The 17627-nt window shown below is 51.6% G+C and overlaps 1 protein-coding gene across 3 annotated transcripts in view; it reads right to left on the reverse strand.

Annotated features, from left to right (window-relative positions):
- The window catches only part of NAP1L4 (nucleosome assembly protein 1 like 4), a 47889-nt gene extending 34417 nt beyond the window's left edge, over nt 1–13472 (reverse strand). For 2 of the 3 annotated variants that reach the window (XM_027045668.2, XM_053202770.1), the window contains exons 1-2: nt 13326–13472; nt 4703–4842 (exon numbers count right to left, since the gene is read on the reverse strand). The gene's annotated coding sequence lies outside the window, so the exon portion shown is untranslated. The remainder of the gene's footprint in view (nt 1–4702; nt 4843–13325) is intronic. The other variant, XR_008290217.1, reaches the window with a different exon arrangement.
- Between the last annotated feature and the right edge of the window lie 4155 nt (nt 13473–17627).

Raw genomic sequence — 17627 nt, forward strand, 5'->3', positions numbered from 1 at the left:
CAACAGATTTTGGACAGAAGAGCCATTCTTGTTTTTAATTTTACATCCCAGTTAGTTAGCATCTAGTGCAATAATGATTTCAGGAGTAGAATCCAGCGATTCATCCCCTACGTATAACACTCAGTGCTCATCCCAGCAAGTATCGTCCTTAATGCCCCTTGCCCATTTGGCCCATCCCCCCAACCACAACCCCTCCAGCAACCCTCAGTTTGTTCTCTATACTAAGAGTCTCTTTTGTTTTGTCCCTTTTTATTTTTTTTAATCTTTTTTTTTTTTAATTCCTGGGAAGCTTTGAGGGGGTGGGAGAAGTAGGGGCAAAGGTGGGGATAGTTGGGGACAGGAGCAGCCACTGTGGCTCTCTTGCTTTCTCCATGTGCTCAGTGTCCCCAGACAATATCCCACTGGGCACTGGGGCCTTCCTTCTCCTCCCTGAAGCCCTCTCCAACTCCTGAAAGGGCCAGGAAAACAGTGGCTGGGACAGTAGCTCTTTTAAGCAAGACTGAGATTATTAGCAGACTCCCCTGCTATCTCCTACGATATGCAAGGTGGGCATACTGAGTGGTGGTTAAGAACTGCTATACTTTAAGACTGGGCCTGTTTTGTCCCCTTTTAACGTTATTTTTGTTTCCCTTCCCCTATGGTCATCTGTTTTGTACCTTAAATTCCACATATGAGTGAAGTCACAGGACACCTGTCATTCTCTAATTTCACTTACCATAACACCCTTTAGTTCCATCCACATTGTTGCACATGGCAGGATTTCATTCTTTCTGATTGCCGAGTAATAATACTCCATTGTATATATATGTATACACCACATCTTCTTTATCCATTCATCCGTCGATGGACATTTGGGCTCTTTCCATCCTTTGGCTATTGTCGGTAGCGTGGCTATAAACACCGGGGTGCATGTGCCCCTTAGAAAGAGCACACCTGTATCCCGTGGATAAATGCCTAGTAGTGCAATTGCTGGGTCGTAGGGTAGTTCTATTTCTAGTTTTTTGAGGAATCTCCACACTGTTTTCCAGAGTGGCTGCACCAGTTTGCATTCCCACCAACAATGCAAACGAGATCCTCTTTCTCCGCATCCTCGCCAACATCTGTTGTTGCCTGAGTAGTTAGTGTTAGCCATTCTGACAGGTGTGAGGTGGTATCCTGTCATGGTTTTGATTTGTGTTTCCCTGATGATGAGTGATGTGGAGCATTGTTTCACGTATCGGTTGGCCATCTGGAGGTCTTCTTTGGAGAAGTGTCTGTTCATGTCTTTTGCCCATTTCTTTACCGGAATAAGAGCCATTCTTTACCTCCACTGGAAGTGAGGAAGCCCTGTTGTTTCCCTACCATTCCAAGGTCATGGGCCACCCCAAAGGCATGTTGGATGTCAGTATCCATGTTTGCTGCCTTGCTTTCGGCTATAATGCATGCTCCAGTGAAGGCATGTGATTCAGCTTGTTTAGCTCCAGAAGCCAAAGGCAGAGGTGCAGACTTACCAACCTCAAAATTGTTATCACGTGCCCCACACAGAAGTGTCATCACACACCCAGCACAGGATACAGCATGTTCACAGCTTAGGTAAGAGCCATCAGTTAGCCGGGAAAGATCAATGTTTGTCAAAGGGGCTTCCTGGAACACCTCACAAGGGGTCACCAGCTGATCCGTCCAAATCAGAGAGTCATGGGGAATTTCATCAGGGGAGGAGGGAGAAGGGAAAGCAGGGTTGAGATGGTTCCAGTTAGCAAGAGTGACATGGGGGGCGGTTAGTAAGAGGGTCTCACAGGAGGGAAGAGCTCGCTGCAAGGCACTGAGCGTGGTATGAACCCAAGGGAGCCTCAATAGCCCTGAAGCATAAAGAGTGGAGGAAGACGCCGACTCCTTCTGCAGTAGCCCTTAGTATGGATGGTGGCAGCAGAGCTCTGAGGCCGTGGGGACGTCCTCAGGCAGTGGATCGAACTGCTGGCTACAGGAGCCTAGGAGTCTGGGACAACTCCGCATTTTTGGTAAGTAGTCTAAGGGTATCCCCTTCCTTCTCATATACAAAAAGGAAAAAGGGCAGCTGGTAATTTGGGTGTCCAAGTGTAGGTGGACTTACCAGCTTCCTTCAAAATCCTAAAGAAGTCACTTTGGTCATCCCAAACAATGGGATCAGGTTTGGTGTTCTCGAGTGTGGCATAAAGGGGCTATTAAGAAGTCTGGAATCCAGGCGCACCTGGGTGGCTCAGTTGGTTAAGTGTGTGACTTCAGCTCAGGTCACGACCTCAGGGTTCATGAGTTTGAGCCCCACATTGGGCTCTCTACCGTCAGCTTCAAATCCTTTGTCTCTCCCTCTGTCTCCACCCCACCCCCACTCTCTCTTTCTCAAAAATAATAAACCTTAAACAAGAAAAAAGAAGTCTGGAATCCAATGGCAACCAACAGTGTACGGACCAGAGACAACAGGGTGAAGGGATTAGTGTTTACTGCCTTAACATGCCGGGCCAATCTCCATCCTTGGCCAGAGGGGTTTTTTTATGGGTAAAATAAGGATATTACAAGCACTAGTACAAAGGATAACGAATTCTTATAATCTATGATAAACCTTATACCCTGATAAGGCCTCTTATTTTTTTTAATGTTTATTTTTGAGAGAGAGAATGCACGAGCAGGGGAGGGACAGAGAGAGAGGGAAATACAGAATTCGAAGTAGGATCCAGGCTCTGAACTGTCAGCACAGAGCCCGACGCAGGCCTCAAACCCACGAACTGCAAGATCATGACCTGAGCCGAAGTCAGATGCTTAACCAACTGAGCTACCCCAGGTGCTCCAGGCCTCTTATTATTTATAGGATGTTGATTTATTCTTGGAAGAAGTTTTGAGAGGTCAATCTGGATTATTAAAGGGAGGAGCATTATGAATTCTGCCTCTGTCTGTTGAGGGCTTTGCCCAAAGAGTGGGGGTACCAGGGGATGTAGACCAAAGTTTGGTCGTCTTTGGTTTGTAGACTGCAATAAAGAGCCCTGAAATTTTCCTGAGTACTGGATTTGACCTCAAGGAATATTTCCGCTTTGGGAAAGGAACAAAAAAGGCAATGTGTATCTCTGGGAAAGCTCATCCTAGATCAATGTACGGGAGCTAAATCACTGAGAAGAAATGGTTGGTTGTCTTGCAAAGGTCCCACAGACGAAAGGATATGGGCTAAGAAACAGGAACGTATGGTACTTCATCTGAGAGCCCCGCTGTCGGAACATATGTATTATCTAAAGAAGGGACACTTGAATTTGGGGTTGAGCACTGACAGGGTGGTTCCTGTGTTAACTGATACAGTGAGAAAATTGGTCCCCAATCTGGAAAGCAGTCTTCCCATCCTATTTAGTCTCCCTCCCACAAGGCTGGGGAATAATCCCCATGTGTCCTCAGAGTCCCATCACTGGGGTGGCTTTGGCCATTGCTCCTCGGGGGGCTGCAACTGTTTGGATTTCAATTTAGAGCAACCCTTTCTCCAGTGGGCAGACCGTCTGCAATGCTAACGTGACCCTGCAGGTCACACCCGCTGTGGAGCCTCCATGCCTGTCCCATACCGGCTGTTTTGATCAACAGTGTTAAGTCCTTCCTTAGTCCCATTTTACAAACATGGAGTCAGAGCTCATCTGGGTGGACTCAACATCTATGGGAAGCTTGGAATTTCCTTGACAACAACTTGGAGTCACGGACAGTCACGTAACAGTCATGGACGGATTCAGCTGGCTTCTGGGTGCACGCCTGAATCTGAGTCTAGTCCACGGGCTAGCCCCACAGATGACTTCGTGTAGCCTCGTGGTTATACACTACAAGCTTGGTCATGTGAAAGGGCTGGCGGCTGGTCTAGTTTAAACCCTAGAGACTGTTCAGGGGGTTTCCAACTAGCAGCATTCATCCAGCGCTGGGCTTGACCTTCTCCAAGAGGCATGTCAACTAACGGACAGAGACCACAGCCCAGATTGGTGAATTCCACAAATCTACAAAGATCCTCAGTTACCTTGGGAAAGACCTTAATTATAGCCCTAAGCTCAGCTTTTTATCCATGGGGTACAGGAAATTTGGGGTGGTTTAACAGCATCCTCACAAAGTCAGTTTTGAAAGGAAAGGTTTTAATGGGTTAGGATGGTGAGGTTTCAGTGACAGGAAAGAAAGTTCAGATAGAGGGGAAGGGTGATGAGGCAAAGAGGGATGTGTAAGGAGGTGGGGCAGTGGGGGGGGGGGTAGGAGGGAACCTTGGCCAGCACCAAGAAAGAAGCCTCTAACACTTTATTTTTATCCACCTTTAGTTGTTTATTTGCTTCAGTCACTTTGGAAACAATATTTTGTAAAGGTGCAATTTTAGAATTCTGAACACGTTTAGAAACCTTCAGATACCAACGAAAATAACTATCCCACTTGAACTGTTTTAATTTTCTAACTCGGTTGGGAGAAAAACAAGTCTGAAGAGATGAAAGGTTTCCCAGAATGGCCGTCAGGGCTCCAAGTTACCTTTTCTAGCAAGACTGGTCCATATTGTCAATACCGGGTATGAGGAAGGACCATCATCTTTTAAAGAAAAACTGGCCAGGGTTCCTGAAAGGGGGCCACTCTTAGACCATTTAGATGACTGGGATCCCATGATCAGATTAAGAACAAGAGTACGACAAATCCTGAACAAAGTCTGAGAGTTCTACCAAAACAAGGGAGCCTGATATTGGGGAAGACTCACCAAACGGAAAGTTATGGTGACTCCGTAGAAGCAAAGAGCACAAAAGGCTCAAATGTGAGTACCTCGCTCGATCCCAGGAGTCACAGTGCCCCCGCAGCCGGCACCTTCAGATCCCACTTCTGACACCATGCAAGGTGAACCTAAAAGAGAGGAGGACAAGCTCAAGACACCAGACACTGAGTGTATTCGGGAATAGCAAAGGAGCTGCAATTTGGGACACGCAGACCGCAGCGAGCTACAGAGGGGTCCACTAAAGGTTTAGGGCAGGCTGTTTTCGTGGGCAAGTACAAAAGGGGACATTTGAGAGATTCTTGGCAGACACTCATTAGTTATTGAATGAGTTTTGATCTTCTGTAAATCAAGTGTTTGTGGGAAATCAGTCTGTCTTTAAGTCTGATTTTTCTGAGACCGTGTATGTGAGATTCTCCATTTCATTTCCTTTGGTTCTGTCTTAGATTAAAATCTTTGCACGTTTGAAACTGAGACCCTGGTGAACTTTCCCTACCACCACTGACCACTTCACTTCCTGCTGCCATTTCCACCTGCGCAGCTCAAGATCACTGTTGCTGCTGCTGGAAGAGTGGCCAATCAACAGCTAGCTCAGAGTCAGTCAGAATCGGCGGTGCAGCAGCATTCCCGAGAAACATGCAGTCCAGAAATGGGAAAATAAAAACACTCCTCGATGATGCTCACTATGTGGCCCCAGGGCCCTAAACAGCGTCCAGCACGAGACCTAACTGTGGAGTGATTATATGCCTTCTTGAGAACACAGGCCAAAGAGCTTCATACGCCACTCCAAATTAACGGATTCCTGGGATACAATGATCCACTGTATTTTCAATTATGTGAGGCCATGTGCTATTTAATACTATTTTTGGTGACACGATGACAAAGCAGTTATGTTAAATCCGACACAACACTTGTGCATGCACGCACGCGCGCGCGCGCGCACACACACACACACACACACAGCTAAATCAAAGACAGAATAACAAAAAGATGAGTTTAAACAATGGGAAAGAAACTATTTTGAGAACTAAACAACAATAAAGCCAGAACTCAACATCTAGAACAAAGACACACAATAACCTGGTTCTGAACCCTAATCTCTACTGTCTCCTAGCTGTGTAAGCTCGGTTTCGACACCCACAGCCTAGACAGTGCTGACTGAGAGGCTGTCGAGAGGACAAAATTATGTGCATGTGCAACACCCAGTGTGTGACCCATTAAGGTCTCCCTCGGCATTTACAACTGCAACGTGCTTACAGATCACTCTATTGCTTGATTGGAGACCAACAAATCAAGTTATTCTCAACATTTTCCCCTTCACATAAGGAAAAATAATCTAGAGTTGGTGACATAAACAAACTAGAGTTCCACTTGTCAGTCTTCATTGCCATAAATGATTTACTTTTGTTTAGCAATCCCAACTAGTTAAAATACAAAGTCATGGGATGCCTGCGTGGCTCAGTCGGTTAAGTGTCCGACTTCGGATCAGGTCATGATCTCACAGTTCGTGGGTTCAAGCTCCACATTGGGTTCTATACTGACAGCCTGGAGCCTGCTTCGGATTCCGTGTATCCCACTCTCTGTCCCTTCCCCTGCATGTGCTCTGTCTCTCTCCCTCAAAAATAAATAAACTTAAAACAAAAATGCTTATTTAAAAAAAAAAAAAATACAAAGTCACAAGGACTACCAAATTTGCAGGTTTGAAAAATATTCATTTGTTTTAAATGTTGGTACACTTAGCTTAACATCAAAATCACGGTCTCAAGCCTCATTTGGAGAACCTTCAACCTCATTTGAAGGTTCTGCTAAGTCTATAAGGCAATCATATTAAAATACAAATGGGTCTCCAGGCAAAAGAATATTCTAAAATTTCAAAAGAATACAGCAGTTCAGATCTAGGGCTAAAAACTTTAACTGAGTCGAAGATTCTAAATTTGGATGGGAATGCAAATTTCTATGACTATACAAATAATGGTTTGCTTTTATTTATGTGAGATACCTCACAACCCTATTAATGGATTTTTACCCCAAACAAAAAAATTGTTTTCACGGGGAAAAAATTCTTAGTTTTTGCAGCAAATTATCCACTATAACTAAATTCCTATTTTTTTTTTTTTTAAATTTTTAACAGGGATGTATTGTTCGGCCCCCTCTCAATTATTCTTTATTTCTCATCAGAATGAGAACTCATAGTATGAAGGAAAGTGGGCTTTTTTTTTTTTTTTAATGTTTATTTTTAATCACCTATTTTGAGAGAGAGGGTGGAGCAGAGAGACAGGGAGAGAGAGAATTCCAATCAGGCTCCGCGGTGTTGGTGCAGAGACCAACACGAGGCTCAGTCCCAAGAACTGAGACATCATCACTTGGGCTGATATCAAGAGTTGGACACTTAACTGGCTGAGCCACCCAGGCGCCCCAAATTCCTAATTTTAAAACAGTCTATAGCTAGAGTAATCATATAACTTCAAAGTGGGTCACTTTTGAGAGACAAAGGAGTAAACTGGGGAATACGGTCACCCTTCACATAACCAAAATTTCTATACGTAATCGATCTTAAACCAAGTCAAAGATCCTCAGTGTCTTCCCATGAAATAACTGAATGACGAAAATTAAGGCAAATGTGACCAAATGCTTCTGTCAGACTTCAGAATTTCATTCTAGCCTATAATTCTTATTAATCTCACAGTTCACATAAGCGTGAAGGACGGTGATCCTACCCTGTCAACGTAAGATGGAGTCCAATCAGCCCCAAGGTCCAAGTGCAGGTCCTCCAGAGTACCAGATCATGTTCTGGCTTGAGACTCCATCAGAAAGGACAAAGGAACCATCTAAGAAGGAGTCAGGATACCCCCGCAAGAAATCCCTAGGTCTCCACCCCCTAAGCCCTGTCATAGTCCGGACCTCATTTATGTTGCCCTGATTTTTTTAATCCAGTCTGTCATTACATTCCTCACCATCAGAAGGTAACGGTGTTGGATTCAATATGCAAGCAGGTAAACTGAAAACATGCCTGAAGTACACAACCAAATTAACTTCTGTAAGGTTCCCAACTAATAGAAAACATCCTTGTTAACTTAACATACCCTGCACATACGCTTGTAGTCTTAGCCAAAGAGAAAGAAAGGGGGGGGAGGGGGGGGGAGAGAGAGAGAGAGAGAGAGAGAGAGAGAGAGAGAGAGAGAAAGGTGTGCCCAGGTCCTAAACTCATAAAGGTAGTCTTGAAATTGGGTTCAAACTGATTTCAATCATACATAATGATTGATAATCTAATATATATGTTCTTCCTTTCCCTTTGGGCATTTATAAAAACTTTTATTTTTATTTATTTTTTTAAATTTATTTTTGCCAGAGAAAGAGACAAAGTGTGAGCAGGGAAGGGGCAGAGAGAGACAGAAACACAGAATCTGAAGCAGGCTCCAAGCTGTCAGCATGGAGCCCAACGCCGGGCTCGAACGCGTGAACCACAAGATCATGTCCTGAGCCGAAGTTGGACGCTTAACCGACTGAGCCACCCGGGCATCCCTATAAAACCTTTTAATTACAAAATCATCTGTATAGGCTTACAGATGAACTAAGATTGGCAAACAGTTAATTACTGCAGCTGTGGGTTAGATATGGGGGTCATTATGTTTGCAGGTGTTTGAGACTTTTTCTTTTCTTTTCTTTTTTTAAGAATGGAGAAACCATGCATGTTTGTCTTTCCACTGAACAAGTTCCAGGAGGGCAGGGACCCGTCTACTTGCTCGATGTGGCAGTCCCCGGAGCCAGCGGCCAAGCAGTCTCCGCTTCACTCACTCACCGCCGTGCCACCTGCGCACGCAGCACGGCATCCGGGACTCGGAGGAGAGTCTGAAGACACAGGAAGTGATGTCTGCTGATGAGATCTAACTGCCACCAGACAACAGTGGACCATCTCTTCAAAAACTTGCTAGAAAACAAGCCCTCAGTTTTCCAGAAAAGAGTAAAAAACTTACTTCCTTTCCTTGACCAAACACTCTATTTTTACTCAGGGCAAAGTGGTTCTTTGTTACCACAGCTCCACTTTCCTCTTCTGCTCTCTCTTCTCTGTAACTCATTGGCATAGGATTAAATGAGGCAAACGTTTCAAAGTTTTCCTTAATCCAGTATTTAGAAGTCTCGTCACTTCGTAAGGTCTTCCCTCTTCACCCTACTTAAAAATCACAAACACCCAAGTCCCTACTCCTTTTCTACTTTTCCTCTCAAAAGCACCTACCACCGCCTAAGTTGTTTATCTGTCTCCCACTACAGAAATACATGAAGGCAAGGCCCCTCTGTTTTGGTCAGTGTGATACCCCAGTACCTAGGACTGTGTTTAGCACCTAGAAGAGGCTCACGAATGAATGGATGGATACAAAGCACCGAAAGCTATTTTCCTACACACACAATGTTTCATTTTATTTTTTAATGTTTATTTATTTTTGAGAGAGAGCAGGGGAGGGGCAGAGAGAGGGGGACAGAGGATCTGTGCTGACAGCAGAGAGCCTGGTGCGGGGCTTGAACCCACCAACTGTGTGATCACAACCCGAGCCGAGATCGGACGCTTAGCTGACTGAGCCACCTGGGCGCCCCAATGCACGCAAATGTTTTAATGTTTACGGCGGCATTCTTATAACCTTGGTACGTAAATGTTTGAGGGGTACAGCCGATCTCTTTACCGCATGGCTCATTAAAATCGCCTCATCATGTCTGAAACAGGCTTTCTGGATAATATGAAAACGCACAGCACATTAAAAAAAAGTCACAAAGCCAGAACAGAGGCACATTTAGTTGCAACAGCTGACAGGATATACTGGTAAGCGGAGATTTAAGGCTCCACAGTGAGTGGTCAAGATCAAAAGGTATAGGTCACAACTGATTTCTTGTACAAGTTTTCTTACTAAAGAACACCCCTCCTGTTACTAACCACTCATGAAATTTAAAATCCAACGGCAAAGCAAAGCAGCCCCACCTTCTCTGAAGAGGGCGAGGGAGAAACCCAGTGGCTGTCAAATGAAAACAAACCTATGTCATCACCATCTACTTAAAAGTCTCCCAGCAGCTGAACTCGACGTTCTTCACTACCCACTGATCAGGGTCTCGCAAGGGAGGTCAACCCCACCCCCACCCCCCAATTCCAGTCTGTGGGAGGCAAGAACCGTCAAACCAGGAGACGTGGCCCAAAGTGAGCGAAGGCCGGATGCCGACGACCTGCCGCGGGGATTCTGCACCGACCGCCTCTCTACCACCTCCCTCCCGGTGGCGGAACAGCCAAGCGAGGTAAGCGCCCGCCTGTGGCTCCTCTCCCACCTAAAGTAAGCAATTCCAGACCAAACTCCCCACAAGCTCCTCACTGCCGCCCCCGGACTCAGATCTGGGCCACGGCTAGTGTCGGTTCTGAGCAGTACGGTTTCACACGGCTGACAGCTCCTAGGCCTTTGGGAATTTAAATCACCCTCCTGCCCACAGACACGCCACTATTGTTCCAAAACACAGCGAAAACATTTAGGTTCTCTGACGAAAGTTTTGGCAGTTCAACATAAGCTTATTAAAGTTCTGGGGTTTTTGTTGTGTGTTTTTATTTTTGAGAAAGAGAGAGAGAGAGAGAGAGGGAGAGAGGGAGGGAGAGACGGAGAGAGAGAGAGAGAGAGAGAGAGAGAGAGGGAGAGAGAGGGAGAGAGGAAGGGAGAGAGAGGAAGAGAGGAAGAGAGAGAGAGAGGGAGGGAGGGAGAGAGAGAGAGGGAGAGGGAGAGAAAGAGAAAGGGGGAGAGAGAGGCGGGGGGGGGAGAGGGAGAGGGAGAGAGAGAGGGGGAGAGAAGTGGGGGGGGAGAGGGAGAGGGAGGGAGGGAGGGAGAGAGAGGGAGAGGGGGAGAGGGAGAGAGAGGGAGGGAGGGAGGGAGGGAGGCGGGGGGGGAGGGAGAGGGGGGAGAGGAAGAGGGAGGGAGGGAGGGAGGGAGGGAGGGAGAGAGAGAGGGGGAGAGGGGAAGAGGGGGAGAGGGGGAGAGGGGGAGAGGGGGAGAGGGGGAGAGAGAGACACTTAAGCAGGCTCCATGCCCAGCAAGGAGCCTGGAAAAAACCTGGGGTTCGATCTCACAAATCGTGAGATCATGATCTGAGCCGAAATCAGGAGTCGAATACTTAACCAACTGGGCCACCCAGGCGCCCCAGAAAACAGTTTTAAAACATTTAAGAACTGTGGACAATGAACAGAAAGAAAAAAAAAAAAATTGAAAGTAAGTAATTCTGAACTCTATTAAGCCACTTACACACTTACATTTGAGGTCACCTCTTCCTGATACTAGAAGACTGTCCACCACTCAAAATTAGAAAAATATTGACGATCTCGATCCCTCCACTGGCTCGTCAGAGCTGCACACGGGAAACTGATCTGCTCTCAGCATCAAGAGGCTGTTAAAACCCTGACACACTAACTGAAATACTGTAATTAAAGACTCAAGCACAAGTTCACAGGCTGTAATGTGTTGATGAACACACCCCAACTCTAGCCCTTCATCTCTATAAAACTATGAGCTACCTCCTATAGATAAAAACCTCCAAACTCAAAATACCAGAGTCTGGTAATCTAAACGGCCAGCTCACAAAAATAAGAAACGCCCTTACGTACTTAGAAGACAATAACCCTAAAGCATAAGTAATCTCTCCACAATTCAGTCTGCTGACATCATCCAAACAAAAATGATTAAAGTAGCTATTCCAAAGAATCGGATCTCTCCAACCAGCATCCGATATTCCTTTTGAAAAACAATGCAACCTTCGCAAACGTGTTTAGATGTTACTTTATGATACAGAGACACAGATAACCACACACACATCCTGAATCAGTATCGCTGGTAAACCAGGGGAAAAAAGGTGCAAATGATACAGGTCATAACAGGTATTTAAGACAGCACCACGCTGCTGAAGTAACCCGTTTTAGATAAAGATGCCTTCAGAACGATTATTTTCATCATACCAGCAAAAGAGGACTTAAAACCCTAAATCCTAGGCCTGAATGTCCCTAAGTAAATCTGGGAAGGTTACAATCCCCATACCTACATTTATCCATGAAACGAGATCCTTTCCTCGCCACAATCTTGCAACAAAGTAACTTTTGCAACAGTATCTCTACCCACCAGAAAGGTCTTACTTACCTTCCATGGTCCTTTGAATGGAAGAAACAGGATAATTAACCTCACAAGAGGAAAGAAAAAAAAAAAAATTCCTTATCCCCAAACAAGTAAAAAAGCAACTAGCAAATTGAGAAAATTCACGTTCTGAGGTTTCTCCCCCACCCCACCCCCCACCCCCGCGGCAACGCCACCTTTGCAAGTGAAGCCGCCAGACAACGTCCCACTGCACCCCCGGAACAGACGCCCCTGGAGCGGCCCCCTGGGCTCCGTCCGCTTCACTCGGCACCTGCAGAGTATTTACTGCGCCGGCCATCACTAACGGCAGCCTGAAACACCGCGCAGACCCTAGCCGGGGAAGCACTGGGCAATCGTCAGGACCCCAGAATTCTCGCTGGAAACCGTCAAGCAGCTCAACCCTCGGCAACGAGACTGCAGCTGGGCGCACGCGATCACCAACACCCAAGGCCTCCTTACAACTTCTCCAACCGCCGCCAGGAGCGGGAACGGCGCGTCGCGTCAAGCTGTCACCTCGCACGGGCCGCTGGATCCGACCTCCTAGGGCCTGGAGTTCCCCCAGCAGCTCCCCGGGAGCACCGCAGCACCCACCTCCCGACCTAGCGGATTATTAGGCGATGAGTCAACACGTGCAACGAGGTCAGATGCGTCCCCGCTGTGTAGCAACAGCCATCGCTAGTCACCTAGAGGCAGCGGCACCACTGCGGGAAGCCGGCGACTCAAAGACGACTTTCTAACTTTCACGTGCGACCGCCTGCACGTTCTGCGCCGCGCACACCCGCAGCGAGGCTAAGCAGGGGCTGCCGGGGCCAGTGGAGCGGGCCGGCGAGGACCCCCGCCCCGCAGATGGCCCGCGACCTCGCGCTGCCCTCTGGCGCGGACGGCGGACCTGCGGACCGGGGGGACCTGCGGGCGCCGGCGTCTTGTCGCCGCCACCCGGCCCTCCGCCGGCACGCACACAGCGCGTTCCGAAAGGGAGCCCCGCGCAGTCGGGTAAAGACGCACAGACGCAGGAAGAGAGGCTCGGAACTTTGCCGTCCGCGGGGGACGTGTCCCGTCCCCGTCCCCGTCCCGAAGGGCGACTTCCCGCAGCCGCAGGCACTCCCGGCCCCGCCGCAGACACCACCCCGCCGGGCGGCCCGCGCCCCGAAAACAAAGGGGCCCCGCGGAAGCGCTCCCGCCGCTCCCCTCGGGGTCACCGCACGGGCCGCGCGGGAACAAAGCGCCTCCTGACCTTCAGGGCCGCGCCGGGGCGGGTCACCCGCGTCCGCCCGCTCCCCGCCGCCGCCGCCCGGCCTCCCCGCCCTCCCCGCCGCCGCCGCCGCCGCCCGCCCCGGCCTTCCCGCCGCCCCGCCCCTGCCGCCGCCGCCGCCGTCGCCAGTCCACACGGCGGCCCCGGACCTCGCCCTGCCGTCCCGGCCCCCAGCGGTCCTGGCCCCGGCCACCCTCCGGCCGCCCCGGCGCGCCGTTACCCGGCCGAGCGCCTCGCGTCTGCTTCTCACGCCTCCTGCGGCTGCGGCAGTGGCGGCGGCGGTGGCCTCGCTCGCTCCCGGGGCTGCGCCGCCGTGGCCGCCAACAACACCGCCTCCCATTGGCCGAGGCTTCTGGCCACGCCCCCTCGAGCAAAGCGGGCTGTGGTTGGGCGGCCTCGGCGCAAGTCAACGACGCTTCGGCGCCGCCGGCGACGGCCAATCAGAGGGCGTGGGGCGGGGTTCGCCGCGCTGCGTCGCTCTCAGACCCGCCGGCCTTACGCAAATGAGGGCGTGTGACGTCTGCGGCGGCGCGCGTCCGCATTCCTTCCGCCTCTTTAAGGGGCGGGGGGCGCGCGAAGGACGCATGGAGGGCACCTGCTGCGGCCGGTTGCCCGCCGCCGGTCCCCGGCCAGCCCCTTCCCGAGCCCGCCACCAGTTCGGCGGCCACTCCCCGCCAGTTCGGTGCCACTTCCAGCAACGCGCGCGCGGTCCCCGCAGACCCCCGGCGTCCATGCCTGTCCCCTCCTCAAATCCCAGGGCTCACCCTTGCCTCGGGGATTGGCACTTGGGGTTCCCTGTTTCTCACGCCTCCGCGTCCGCGCGCAAGGTGGCTGTCTGCCGGGCACTGGCCGAGGCAGAGCCCACCAGCGGGAGAGGGAGCGATGCGCGCTGCCCCCGACCCCCGTCCCAGGAAGGCCCAGGGGAGCCGGCCCTGCCGCCTGGCTGGGTCCCCACCACGGGCTCCTCACATGGCAATTTGTAGAACAGCATTGACCTAACAAGGAATAAGAGGACAGTGCGCCTGGATAGCCATATGCCCAGGTCCGGGGTTCCAGAGGCTCTTCGTTAAGGGGCTACACCTGCAGTTGGGGGTCGCGTTATTTTGTCCGTTTTTTTCAGAAATGGTTGTTGGGTAAGCAGGGCCTGGTCCTCGGGGGTCTGATGGAGGTGGGGCAGGTAGTGGTGCACTCTTTTCCTGGGGTCACTGAGCGGGTGGGAAGGAGGGCCAGGGGTGTCGGAAGGCTTTCTGTCTGTATCATGTTGAGAATGCTGTTTTGATTTCCTGTGGCAGCAAAGTATACGAATTGAGGTGCTCAGAAAACACAACAGGAATTATTCTCTTGTGGCTAGAAGGCAGAAATCGAGGTGTCATGGGGCTGGGCTCCCTCCGAAGGCTCCAAAGGAGGGTCCTTCTTGCCTCTTCCAGCTCTTGGGGCTGCAGCCATGTCCCGCACCGCCCCCCCCAGCCCCACCCCGCCCAGTCTTTGCACCTTCACATGGCCTTTCCTGTGTCCCTCTGTGTTCTCTGCAGTGACTACATCAGGGCCTCATTTTAACATCTACAGAGACCCTATTTCCAAATGTCAAGTGCACAGGTACAGGGGTTAGGGGCTGAATCTCTTGGGGGCCACCATTCAGCCAGCAGCACACTCAAAGGTGCGTCCTGTCAGTCATACTGGCCAGAGGGCTGTGCATGGACAGAGCAAGAGTAAAAGGGTGGGTGGGCGTTCCTGGGTGAGACCCCTGGGGCCAGATCCGTGACCTTCCCAATTCTAGCTGGATGGTCCTGACAGAGAGCCTGAGCCTCAGTTTCCCCATCTGTCAATCACGGGCACTTGTAGTACCCGCTTCATAGAGCTAGCAGAGGGTTGGGACGACGCAGGCAAATGGCTCAAGGCGGGTGTCCACTGTTCTGATGACGCCACTCACCCTGGCCAGGGGAGGGGACTAAGTGCCTGAGGACAAGGGTGGGGGTCTTAGAGTTGGTCCCTGGGCCTGTCACCTGGGGCTCTCCTAAGGAGTCTGTCCTCCGATCGACTTAGCCTGTACCGGGCTCCAGGTGACCTCTGGTCCCGCACAGGCCCTGGTGCTCAGACTGACCGGGAGCGGCCACCGTGGAGCCTGCATACTGAGCCACCCTTCGAGGGGCCAGAAGAGCTAGCTCCTGGGTCCACTGGTGGCCCAGACACTGCCTGGAGGAAGCAGCCCAGGTGAGGGACGGTAGAGTCCACCTGTCCACACCTGCAGTTTTGCACACCCACTGGCCCACCCCTCGGGCCACTTTTGGGGGGTTGTGCATGATCTCAAAGTCCTCTCCTTCCACATTTTCCTTGTCGGCTCCTGCCTGTCCATTAACTCCAGCCGGGTGGTCTCCTCTCCTGAGAGGCTGGCCTTGAACACCCTCCCGGCTGCTGCCACCTCTCCCTGCTTTATGTCCACCAAGTTCCCCATTTCCAGCGTCCCTGATGCATGTGCACCCGATTACACGCATGCCTCCTCCCCCCTGGTCCCTCCATTAGGAGGAAGTGTCAAACAGGCTTCCAGAAGGAAGCAGTGCCCCAGCCCATACCTGAGAGCCAGTAAGAGTGGGCCAGCGGGGAAGGCCCTGTCGGCACAGTGCATTCCAGGGCCTACGCAGAGCTCAGGGTGGTTCCTGTCCCTAAAGATGGCATGTGAGATCCCCACGGGAGGTGAGCCCTGGGCAGGTGCACACATTTGCGTGGCAGAGATGTGGAGGCGGGGGGTAATGCGTGGGGCAGGATGTACTCAGTGTTGTCACCTGCTAGGGAGAGTGACAGGCAGGGCTCCAGGCTCAGAGTGACACCAAACAACCCTGCCATCCCGAGCACTCTGCCTGGCTCTGACCTGTTCTCAGATCTCAGGCACTGGGTCTCCGGTTCCCCAGCAGAAATGGGAGTAAGAGTCCCATACGCTTGACCTCGTGGGGAGTGGCTCTTTGGAACATGCAAAACAAAACGTCCTGTGTGTCTATTGTGAAATTACGCAACATTCTTCACCTGCCTGCCCTGTGGCTATCTTTTGTCCCCCATTATACCCATGAATGGATTTACTTAGATGAGACATTGTCATAGTAAACGTGTTTCTCTGTCACAGAGAACAAAGGTACAAGAATCGATGCGTCTGGGGGTTTCCTGGGGCCTGCCACCACAAAGTGCCCTGAACTGCGTGGCTTAAACACAGACGTGTTTTCTCTCCCGGTTCTGGACAGAAGTCTGAAGTCCAGGTGTGGGCAGGGCCGTGCTCCCTCCAGAGGCTCCAGGGGAGGACCCTCCCTGCCACTTCCAGCTGCTGGGGGCTCCGGGTGGCCCTGGACTCGTGGCCGGGTCACTCCTGTCGTCACGTGGCCTTCTCTCTGTGTCTGGGCCTCTCCTCTTGTAAAGACACCATCCATGTTACGCTCAGGGCCCACCCGACTCCGGCGTCACCTCATCTTAATCTAACTCATTACACCTGCAAAATCTGATTTTTCCAAATAAGTTCCGTTTCGGAGTTCCGGGTGGACGTGAATTCGGAAGCGGGGGTCGGGGGGATACTACTCAACCCGGTACGTCTCTCCTGGAAAACCCGCCCTTCCCGGGCCAGCTGGCCATCTATCAGGAGCGGCCCCTGCAGGGCGGTCTCCCTCTGCTTCCCAGCGGGGCAACTGCTCCTGGCCGTTGAGTTTCTGGAGCCTCCAGTCCGTGTCAGGGCTGAGGGGCTGAGGCCCGGCCCGGTGCTGGAGGGCCTGGGAGGCGGCCTGCGACTGCCCGCCTCCCGTCAGGGATCTGCCTTCACCCTTCCAGTCCCTGGGCCAAGACACCCAGTCCCACCGGCCACCCAGGGACAGTGAACGCCCTGTCTCAGCACTTCAGCTTGAAAGGGCTCCCAGCATGTGGGGGCTTGTGCCTGAAGGCACCACCCCACCCTGGACCACAGGCTTTGGGGATCCAAGAGGCTTCCCAAGAGCCCCGAAGGAACGTGGGTTCCATTTCACACCCGTTTCCGGAAGGCCCCGTCTCTGCCCCTGTGACGTTTTCATCGTGAGCGGCCCCCCTGCCTCCATCCCAGGCCCTCGGGCTGTTCGCCTCCGGGAAGAGGGTTGGCTTGGCAGTTCCTGCTCTTGCCGTGGGCCGGCCAACCCAGAAGCACCAGAGATGGTGACGAGGTGACTGCTGTTTTCAGCCACCAAGCTCTGGGGCAGTTTGGTGGCGGGAGACAACGGGAACGAGTTTGTTTCACTTTGTCTTGGGGCCTTTTCTTTTTCTGGCTCAATTTTGGTCGCATGTAAGATGTGTACAAGGTGGGAGGGCCCGGTGCCTCCATATCAGGGCGGCTCTCATACTCACAGAGGCACCGTGCTCCCCGTGGCTGCGGTGCCCCCGAGGAGCACCGGGTGCCCGGGGGACGGTCAGCCCCCGGAAGGACGCTGCGGCGAGGGGCACACACACATCGGCACACACATCGGCACGCACGCGGGCATCTCTCCGGGTTTCCCACAGCGGGGCCCCAGGCGCAAGGGCT

This window comes from Acinonyx jubatus, chromosome D1, assembly GCF_027475565.1.
Source record: "Acinonyx jubatus isolate Ajub_Pintada_27869175 chromosome D1, VMU_Ajub_asm_v1.0, whole genome shotgun sequence".
In the NCBI taxonomy this organism is placed as follows: domain Eukaryota; kingdom Metazoa; phylum Chordata; class Mammalia; order Carnivora; family Felidae; genus Acinonyx; species Acinonyx jubatus.